This window comes from Acomys russatus, chromosome 22 (assembly GCF_903995435.1).
Source record: "Acomys russatus chromosome 22, mAcoRus1.1, whole genome shotgun sequence".
Taxonomy (NCBI): Eukaryota; Metazoa; Chordata; class Mammalia; order Rodentia; family Muridae; genus Acomys; species Acomys russatus.
In genome coordinates, this window is record NC_067158.1 from 19,428,425 (window position 1) to 19,440,012 (window position 11,588).

Below are 11,588 nucleotides of genomic sequence, written 5' to 3' on the forward strand. Positions count from 1 at the left end.
TTGGTTTTTTGTTGTTTGCATTCTTACGCTGTCCTTTAGTCATCTTGCTATCTATGATGTTGAGTGGTAGCTTCTGGTGTCCTTCACTAGTGTTCTCCAGTTCTTTCAATCTGTGGTTCTCATTCCAGTCCCTGGTCTCCATGCTGTAGATCAGTTATAGTGCATGAAAGGCACTGCCATCTTGAAATTCGGCTTTTACTTTTCACTGTAATTATCTTTAATACCTGGATACTTTGGAACATTTATTCATAATAATTCTTAGGTAGCTTTATTATACAAATTAATTTCTTCAATTCAGATTTTGTAAAAAATTTGAAAAGAACATTATTGGAATTGCTTGGTGAGACAGGTCAGTGGTTAAGGGCACTCTCACTACTCTTTCAGAAAAACAGACTCTGTTCTCCAGAAATTGCTCACATTAGGCAGCTCATCATGGCCAATTACTCCAGTTTCAGAGAATCTTAGACCCTCTTCATACACACACACACACACACACACACACACACACACACACACACACAGAGACACACATACATTCAAAAACAGTAAAATATATCTTGGTATGTTCCAGATGGGAAGAAAATATTAGTGAAAGGAGAAATGACAGAACCTACTTAAATTCCTTTTCTGTTGTGCTATGTTATTTCTGACTTCATATTGTTTCATATGTGATTCATAAATTAAGCTAAGTTTGGAATATGGTGAACTTTGAAATAGCACTCAATAATATGATAGGCCTAGCTCCCCTCACTGGTTTGTGAAGGCTAATTTTGTGCAATGTTTCTTAATTAAGCTATCAATGATAGTATTTAAGATATTCCACAGTGAGAACATTTACATTAGGGAAATTGACAAACCCACAAATAAGAGGGTACCATTATTTTAATAGAACTATTTGTTATGTATCTCTGTATATCAGCACACACTTACCTATCATAGTCAAACAGAAACTGAATGCATATTAATTACTTATACAATGTGATTCTTAATTTTACACCATCTAATGAGACAAATCAGTAGCTCTCCTTAAGGAGTATTTTGCTAGATATTATACATGTGATACCTGTAAAGTGTTTATCACATTACTAATAGTGATAGATAAAAGGACCATTTTCCATATTACAGTTCCCTAACTCTTTATATAAGGCAAGACTCAAGCAGGTACTTCTCTTTTCTATTTCCTGGCAATAACCCCATTTCTGTGACCAAGAGTATGAAAGTATTAACTGTATGTTTTTTCTTATGTTCTCCTTGTACCTTGGAAGAGAGCTTTAAGTAATGACTGCTTACAGCAACTTTCCGGACTGTTGTGGTCTGATGGACATTGAGAACAGTTGATACATGAAATGATTTATAGAAGAGAAATAAGTAATGTTGTTGGAGTCTCAGGATTTGGGTTTGCACAATGAAGACATGCAGAAGATTCTCATCATGCACCCTTAAAATTACTTTTCCAGTAAGATTACATGTGTTTTTGTGAAGTTACATTTCTTATAATATAAAGGCTATGGTTCACATACTTTGCTCAACCATGCTTTTATTCACAAATCCAAACTTTGCTTGGAACAAAATCTTTAGAATTTCATGGGGATGTTGGTGGTTTTCAAATCATGGATATTTACAAAATATCACATGGAATTTTTATAATCCAGAACAAAATATTGAAAACAAAATATTGAAAAGCATTGTTTTGCATGTGATTTAGTTTTAAATATGTATGAAAATTAATTTTGCGACATTGTCTGAACTGTGTTTTTTACCACCATACTCACAACATTGTTCATTGTCTCTGAAGGTTTTTGTCTGCTTCTTGGAAACTAACTAGACACAACCCCCTTTCGCCAGGGCTTCAGCCTTGAGATGTGTAGAAGGAGGTGAAATAAAGAAAGAGCAAAGTTTGCTTTCACTCTTGTATTTGAGACCATACTGCATCACTCTAAGGTAATGTTAATCGGCATAGAAGAAGAGTTCTTTCTCTTGTATTCCCCAAAGAGAATATATTCTCTGTAGAAGATGAAAGAATCAAGCTCATTTACTTAACTAGGGGGTTGCCACTCAATTATATATTACATGACATTTAAGTGAAATACATTGAATGTTTATTTCAGCCTAAGATCCCATAAGTTACATCAGGTATGTATGCACAACAGCAGCTACAGTGACTTAGTTCTTTCATTCAAATGAAGGTGGACTATCCCATTTATGCTCTCCTGTAAGTATTCTGTTAGGGATAGGATGTTGTTTCCCAAGACAGTCAACTAGAATTCTCCAGCATGAGACTTGAATACCACTGTTTGAGTATGGAAAATGAAAACATAATTGTCATAAAATTAGTAGCATCTTTACTGCATGTTCAACAATAGCCACATTTTCATATCACAAGCTCCAGAGAGCACTTCATTAAGCATTGGCATCAAAGTCATGCATTCTAAGAAACCTACAAAGTCATAGAAAAACCTTCATGCTACTTGTTTCTTGAGACAATGACAATTTAACAGCGTTCTTTAGTATGAGTTCATTTGTGAGTAGTTTTTGGTTTTCTAACTTAGAGGACCTGCATTGAAAAGACACGGAGTAATTTTAACTCTTCTTCACTGTCTAGCTCTTGTAAAACATAAAGAACAAACAGCATGGAAGGATTGAGAGTGAGTCCACATGATGGATGGCAAGTACCTTCTGGAACTCTGGAGATAGCCCTATGGTCATTTATATTGTTTTGACTACACTAATAACCATCCCATGATTCAGAAGCACAAAAATGAAGATGGCTCCCATGAACATGCAATCCTCTGTCCTGGTTTTGTAACTGTGTTCTTAAATCACATATGATGGATAGAAATGGAGCTGTGAGAGGCACACAGTGACAATGCAGGCTTCTCCCAGCTCCACCAGATCCCAAAAAATTTAGGAAAGAAACTCTAGAACACATGTCAACTTTCAAATCTTCATTCTTTCATACTTAGTCATAATGTTGCTTCTGTCCTTCTAAATCCAGTCTCATGTTATCTTCTCATATTTCCGTCTCTTCTGCCTTATCTCCTCCTACTGTGCTCTCCTATCTTCATTTTTTTTTATAATCCATCATATACATGATTGTGATAATGTTCCTTCTAAATAAAATGTTGATCTGACAGTGGACAGTAAAAACAAAACAAAACAAAGGAACCAAAAAAACCCTACCTGAAATTTACACTTTTTTCTATACAATAAAGTATACATTCTTGAACATTGCATGAATTGTCCCTAAGATTTTTATCACAAATCTACCTCTGTCACATAGATTGTAAATGATGCACTCTATCTGATTCCTTTCCACCCTCGGCTCATTCTTCCACATTCTTCTTCACTTTCTTTTCTTTTTAAACAAATCATTTTATGTCCTTTCTGAACTTTGTTATGAGCCTTCCCCTGTGCCATAGAAGTGCTATTTCCCAGTCAAGTGGGAATGGCCCATCTTTTAAGTTTTGTGGTATTAATTTATTTACTCATTGTATATGTAAATCCTTAGAGCACTTGTGCATCTGCAGCTCCTACTTTCTATCCAGAGAACCAGGTTTTCAAATCTCAAATTTCTTCCATGCCTTACAGTAGGTTTTGTCCATAAAAATTACAGAAAAAAAAGTAGTAAAAAAAAAAAAAAAAAAAAAAAAAAGAAATCATTTAGTACCAAACAAACACTACCTTGCAAGCCACTTTAGTAGAAATTGCAGGTATATTCACATGGTCAATTCTTAAGGTTTAGTTCCTAAATTCCTACTTCAGAATTTTGTTTCTATACTTTTCCTCATTGTTGAGTCTGAATAAATTATTTCAACGTGTTCGCTTGTTGATCTTCATGCATATTAAAACTGAAGGATCACTTTCGTTCCTCGGCATGTTTCAGAGACTTATTTTACAAACTAATTAAAAGATTAGCAGAGATTGTTCAACACACAGGATATCATCCACAGCCCAGCTGACAGTCTAAGCTACAGTTCCTGTTCTCATGTGCACAAATGCAATGTGGAGATAATGCTGAGTTAAGAGTGCAGGGGAAGGTAAGGGTTTACCAAAATCATTTTATTACTCTCCTGAGGTAAGAACATTAAATGCTAACAAATACAAAATATTGCAGTATTCCTTATGATTTACAGTATTTCATTTTGTTACTTAAATAGTGTGTGTGTGTGTGTGTGTGTGTGTGTGTAATGTCTAACTTAATCTTTCTTTATATAGTTTTTGCTAGTTTTCTAGATTTTAATCATTTTAATAATTTAAAATGAATTTCTTGCTTCTTTACAACATAACTATTTATTCTCAATACCAACCATGTGTAGACACTTCATAAATTTACACCCTCTACTAGTACCTCAATCTGGTAAAAAGAAGGCATATTGTGGTTCCAAGTGTGTAGCAGGAGTGTGAGGCTCTTTCTGACGAATGGAGAGTGCTGGGCAAGCACTTTTGCAGATTTCTTGCTTTGTTTAATTCACTGTAGAGAGCTCTTTCCCATCAGACTGTGAAAAACTCCCTTGTTTACTTATCCTTAATAATTGAAAATTTTCCCCTTAGTCTTATGATTATAAACACACAGCTGATTCTACTCAGGAAATGCAGGTTTAGCCTGGATGTTTTAGAATGTATATTTAATAATTAATACATTTATGCAACATTGGAATGTTATTTTCTCCTTTCAATTTTATCTATAGATACAGTGTTTTGTTTTATTTTTTCCCTGCCTGTGAGAATCTTCCTTGGAGGCCATAATATGTTAATAGTACAGTCTTCTTTATACATGTGACACTGAATTGTTCCTGATCCTTCTCCAGTTTTTCCTGAGGTTTTGGCATTATGCTTTTGTGATCATGATGGTCAGATGAAGTAGAGATATGTTTGGGTTTTTTGGTTATCAGAAGTAATATATGAATAATAATCAAGTCAGTAACATCATGAGACAAATGTGCTCTTCCTTCCTTGAAGCATTCTTAGGTTAAGACGTTTTTTTTTTATTAATTTCTCTTCATTTTAAAATTTCCAAGTTCAATTATTTATTGAAGAAACAGATATATATATATATATATATATGTGTGTGTGTGTGTGTGTGTGTGTGTATGTGTGTGTGTGTGTATGGAGTTAAATATAAATAAATATATGGAGTATAAATATATGGAGAGTTTAAAAACTATATGGTACAATTCATCTTATATATTTGATTGTCAATACTGAAAAAAAAAATACACCCTGGACAACCAAGATTGGGTGGGAAATTTAAATTTGGATTCCTTGGGATTACGGAAACTGCAGATGACAGAGCTGCTTTTTAAAGAGACCTCTGCTTCAGAATCATTAACTATGAGCTAATCTGTACACTCCAAACTGCTCTCCAAGAATTTACAAAGCCTTACTCTGAGTATTTGCAAATGGGGCTCCTGTGTGTTCTAAAGTGTCATCATATAGCCAATAATATGTCTTGTTGGTGCCTGGTCATGTGGTAAAGCCTAATAGCTCAGCTACTCCTACACTTGGTACTAGAAATGTCTTCATTTAACTTTGGAATGACTTTGTTTATAGTCAACTATTCCTAAATTAGCAAAATAAAGGCATTCAAACCTTAGGCAATTTCATTGGAATTTATGTACATCTCATTGCCAAGTTGCCTGTCAAGCTCAGCATGCCCACATTGGATAAGACTGCTTTACAGTCTACACTATAATATTGAAGATATTTTCAAATATTATTTGGCAATAAAGCATAAGGCATTTAGGACTTATGCTGTCAACAATTATTAGCCTCGTGTAGAGTATTTACTCAGCTCACTAATTATAGAAATAAAGTTATAACTCTTTTTTTTTTTTATCAAATGAATTGTTAAACTAGTTCTCTCAAAGACTTCTGCAAAGACATTATAACAGGCTCTATGCTCATAGATATTCAGCAGCAAAAATGATACTTTTACTGAAAGAAACATTTCAAAATTCAGATAGGTTACAAACTAGTATTCTAATGCTGTATAAAATGTATGTGAATTTTTCATATTCTTTTTTTCCCCCAGTTCTTTTTCAAGCCTTTTGCATGCTTACTAGTCTGTTTGTTGAGTTTGTAAGAATTGCCTTTCTGCTGTTCTGGAGACCAAAACAACCAGAATGTCCTTGATATAGAAACATTCCTTTGTATACCCGGCTTCATGGAAGACCACCCTATGGGGCTGACATTCAGGGTCAATAGTTCTTTTTTTTTAAGCATATACATTTATTTTATTACACATGAATAAAACAAACTACATACAGCAGGGATAACCGTGAGATAATTTTCATATTCTTTCTTTTTTTTTTTTTTCCTGATTAGAATTCTATACAGAAGAAGAATAAATCCTGTATATTTCAATGTGCGGTGTGGCTCAGTTAAATCTTGCTGGACAACATCGTGTTGAAGGACAGGAAGAAGATGAAGAGATGGCTGCTCAAACTCTGGAGCACCATAGTAAGGAGGAAGCGGTGGAGAGTAGCTGGGAAAATACGGCCTGATGCAGAACGCTTGCTGAAGTGACTGTGACTACAGAGCAGCAGGAGAAAGTGTGCAGTCCTAACCATACCAAATGTGACAAGTTGCTGACACCCTTACTAAGTTATCTATCATCTATCTGTCTGTCTGTCCATCTCTGTCTATCTATCAATCATGTATGTATGTATGTTCATATGTATGTATGCATGTATTTATCTATGATTTATTTATGTATGTGTGTATCTTCTATCTATCTATCTATCATCATCACAATCATCATCATTTGTCAATAAATAATCTTTCTCTCTATCTACCATCTTTTTTTTTTTTTTTTTTTGAATCAGTGAATTTCTGGGGGCATTTCCTGGTAGTGGTGGTGAAAGGGAAACTTTTTAATTAGCATTAAAGCAACCAGAACAGCAGAGCTCTCAGCTCTCTAACTCATAAGTGCAGGTCGGCAGGTATGCTAGCCCAAGGTCCCAGATGATAAGTCACAAAGAATGCGGAGCTAAGAGACAAAGGCCTATTGAGTGTTCCAGGGACTGGCTGGCCGTAAAAGATAGGGAGGGTACACAAGGACAAATTCCTGAGAGAAACAGGTACCGGGCATGGTCGAGTGAGTAATGATCCAAGACCCCTCATCCGATCTTATGGTGTTTGCTTAATCCCCCCTTGAGGCCCACACACAATGTTCCAGGTTTGAGTTTAACCAGATGTGTCGTTAGCTCAGATAAACATCTACCCTTGGGTTCCGAGAAGAACAGGAACCAAGGACTGTTCCCATGTGATTAAGTCTGACCTTACCCCAGATCTGCCTATGCACTTTGCTGATGTTCAAATGTTTGAAACAACCAATTGTGTGTGGCCGCGCCAAAACTTCCTGCTCCCCCCGACCTTTGTACATATAAACCCCAAACTCCTGGGCTTCTGGGTCGACCCCTCTGCCTCCTGCGTGAGATATGTGTCGACCCGGAGCTCCACTAATAAACTACCTCGTGCGTTTACAGCAAGACGGTCGTTTGTGTGTCTTTGGGTGCACGCCATCTCTAGGCTTGAGTGAGGGTCTCCCTTGGGGGTCTTCCAGTGGCACCTGGCTCAGAACAGGCAGAGGGAGTGGGCTCTCCCCTCACTGTCCAAGTCTCTCAGAGTGGAAACAGAAACAAAAAATTAATGATGAGGCCATTTCCATGACCTGGTAAAACAACCAGGAAAATCATGAGAACTTTGGAAACAAGAATTCCTCTAAATTCCACAATGCTATGCTTCTTTTAAAATAGAAACCAAGCCAGTCAAAGATGCCCAAGCCTCATGAATGCTTTTATCACATGCTACTTTAAGCTGGAATCTCAGTGGCTAGTTAAGCTTCTTCTACTATTCTTTCCTAATACACTAACTGAGCCACATTAACTCTGAGACATCCAGTGAGGCAAAGCCAGGGTCTGGGTCTGTGGAATGAATTCAAATTTCTATTTTTTTTCCATTTTTTCCCATTCTTTCTCAAATTCTTCATGATGCCAAGCAGTGACAGAATCTAGTGTATCTTTATTCTATGATGCACTGTAGGTCCAGAGACAAGTGTGAAGGATTTTTAAATTTAAGAAATATGCTTTCCCAACATCATGCCTATAGTGTTCAGGACTAAATCTGAAATAGTTTTCGTTCACAGTGGCATTTAACACCGTTGTGTCATTATTTTTTCATGCTTCTGATAAATGTGTTCTTGCAAAAAACCCTCATTGTATTTTAACAGAGTCCTCAGACATTAAAAGTAATGCAGGTTACGTAAAACTTGAAAATTCATTTTTTTTAGTGCCTTGGCAGCTTTGAAATAGCATCCTCTTAAATTCTTTGAAAATACTACTTTGATGATTAATTTTGATTGTTAGCTTAATGAGTTGTACAGTCACCATGGAAACAAATCTTTAGGCTTGTCTGTGGGATATTATCTCTCGACTAGGTTACTTGAGGTGAGATAACCCTTCTCACAGTATGAGTGGTTACATCATGTGGGCTGGGGTCCTCAAGCGAATAAACCTGTGATACTGAGCGGAGCAGACTGCTGTAAGGCTGTGGGTGCAATGATGGAGGCTGCAGTGTGACCAGCCATCTCTGGCTGCTGGTATGATCACTTCCCTGCCATGACCATCTATACTTTCTATAACTGTCAAGCAAGATAATACCTATTAAAAAAAAACGCTTTCTTCAAAGATGTAGATGCTCCCTAAACTTTACAGCAATCCTTTATTTTGTATGACCAACTCTGAGCTATCAAAATAAGAGACTCTTTTTGTGAACTATTAGCAAGAAGAAAACTAAATTTCAATGAATCATGTCAGTCTGTAATCTCTTAATAGAAAGTTATATTAAAATGTAAAATTTGTTAATAGATATCTTAAATAGTAAATATGCAAAAAAACCCTGCATTCTTCAGGTACTATGCTGAAGCTATGAGGCGAGTATCTGATGCAATTATAAACTACAGTTTATATATCTTGTTTTTTTTTAACATGCAATAATTGTATATATTAATATGATGCAGACTGATATTTCCTTTTCTTACAATATCTTTGGCAAATTTTATTTAAAATAATTATATCATTTCCCCTTCCTCTTCTTCCTATCTTTCTTGTATTCGCACCTTTCCAAATTCACACACCTCTCTTCTTCAACTTTTATCACTACTTATGAATATGAAAAAAACAGATACATCTCCTGCTGGATCCATTTTCTGATGCCTCTATGTTTATGTTTCTAAGACTGAGCACTCCATATTAATTCTTCCTCTCTTCCTCTCTTAACAGTTGCCAATTGCCTGTAGCTCTTCATCTAGAACTTGGGCCCGTGAGATTCTCTCATCTATGTGAAGGTGTCAGTTTTGCTTGGGATTGTTTAAGTCTTGCTGAGACTGTCATGTTGTTGAGATTTCATGGGTATAGCTTCCTTGTAATTTATAAACAGAGAAATCTCACAGCAGATTTTCTGATGCTACTTCTTTTACGAGCCTTGTACATCCTCTTCCTCAGATGCTTCCTAAGACATGAGGAGTTGTATTGCAGATCTGTCAACTTGGATTAAGACTTCCACTCTTTATTTTCAGTTGTTGTGGTTTTAGGTAATGTTCTCCTCCAGTTTTAAAAAGAAGCCTTTGGATGAGGGATGAGAGCTCTATTTAGCTGCAAAATATAAAAGCAAGCATTTAGAACATGGTTAGAAATTATAATGGTTTGGGAAAGTGGCAGAAATTCTCTAAATGCATGTGTAGTTAAATTTGCAAAACCAGGCATGATTTCAAATTTTTGTAAAGCAGGGCATTGAGTCCAATTAAGCAGCCAGTGTTTACACCCAAGATATAAGTGCAATTAATTCACCTTTAGAGATATATTGCCATAGTGATACTGTTGTGGTTCAGAGGCATCATAACAAGGTAAGACTATCACTATCAATTGTTTTATTCCCTTACCATCTTAGGTCTCTCCTTCTGGTGCTGTGAAAGCTAGTTTTTACAGAGGAGGCTTTCAGGTCAGTTCCAGCTCAAAATCTCGAAGTCGATGTCCAAAGTGCGAAGAGTCCTCTATCACAGGGACTTAAATTCATAGAGAGAATTTTTCTATTCGTGCCTTCAGCATGCAATGATCAAATCTACCCTCTCTTCCACTTCCTTTTCAAATTTTAATAGTCATTATTAAATTAGTGTAAATAGTTATCGAGAACAGTGTAAATTTCCTCAGGAAACGAAAAGTAAATCTGTTATATAGTCCAGATATGTCACACTGGGGTATAAACCCAAGGGGGAAAAAGAAATTAGCATATAAAAAGAGACCTATTCACCTTTGTTTATCTGGGCTCTATCCTATAAAATAAAATATTATTCAACCATAAAAATGAAAACATGTTATTTGGATGAATGTCATATGGATGGAAATACAGAGCATGATGTTAAATGAAGTAAGCCAGACATAGAAAAACAAATTCTCCGTGTTCTTCCTGCAAGTTAAAAGGCGAAAGTCGCTTCTACTTCCTCGGGAAAACGCCAAATGCAGCAGGAGGGCCCGGAGGACCCGTGGGCCCAGGATTAGGAGGGCGAGGTGGCTTCCGCGGAGGATTTGGCAGCGGTTTTAGGGGCCGCGGTCGTGGCCAAGGCCGTGGCTATGGTCGAAGCCGCGGGGCTCATGGAGGTAAAGCCGAAGACAAGGAGTGGATCCCCATCACCAAGATGGGCCGCCTGGTAAAGGATATGAAGATCAAGTCCTTGGAGATTTATCTGTTCTCCATGCCCATTAAGGAATCCGAGATTATTGACATTTTCCTGGGCGCATCCCTAAAGGATGAGGTCCTCAAGATCATGCCAGTGCAGAAGCAGACACGGGCTGGCCAGCGGACCAGGTTCAAGGCTTTTGTCGCTATTGGGGACTACAATGGTCACGTTGGTCTTGGTGTTAAGTGCAAGGAGGTAGCCACTGCTATCGGAGGGGCCATCATCTTAGCCAAGCTTTCCATCGTCCCTGTGCGGAACAAGATTGGCAAGCCACACACTGTTCTATGCAAGGTGACAGGCCGCTGTGGCTCTGTTTTGGTGCGGCTCATCCCTGACCCAGAGGCACTGGCATTGTCTCAGCTCCTGTGCCCAAGAAGCTACTGATGATGGCCGGTATTGATGACTGTTGCACATCAGCCAGGGGCTGTACTGGCATCCTGGGCAACTTTGCCAAGCTCACTTTTGATGCCATTTCCAAGACCTACAGCTACCTGACACCCGATCTCTGGAAAGAAACTTGTGTTCACCAAGTCTCCTTATCAGGAATTCACTGATCATCTTGTGAAAACCCACACCAGAGTGTCTGTTCAGAGGACCCAGGCTCCAACTGTGGCTACCACATAAGGGTTTTTACAAGAAAAATAAAGTGGATTAAACAATAAAATAAAAGGCAAAAGTCAACAATCAGTCAATATCGGTCCCTTCCCCCCTCCCCCCTCGCCCCACCTTCTCTCTCTGTCCATTTTTGGCTTAGGAAAATATCCCTACGAAAATCCAACAAACATTCCTGAAAAATCAGAAACTCATCACTTTTAAAGCAAGTTGCAAAGTGACAGCACATCACTTCGGTAGA

The 11,588-nt window shown here is 37.3% G+C and overlaps 1 pseudogene; it reads left to right on the forward strand.

The window, feature by feature from the left end:
* Positions 1-6,362: 6,362 nt before the first annotated feature.
* LOC127205537 (40S ribosomal protein S2-like) lies at positions 6,363-11,380 on the forward strand (annotated as a pseudogene).
* The last annotated feature ends 208 nt before the right edge of the window (positions 11,381-11,588 follow it).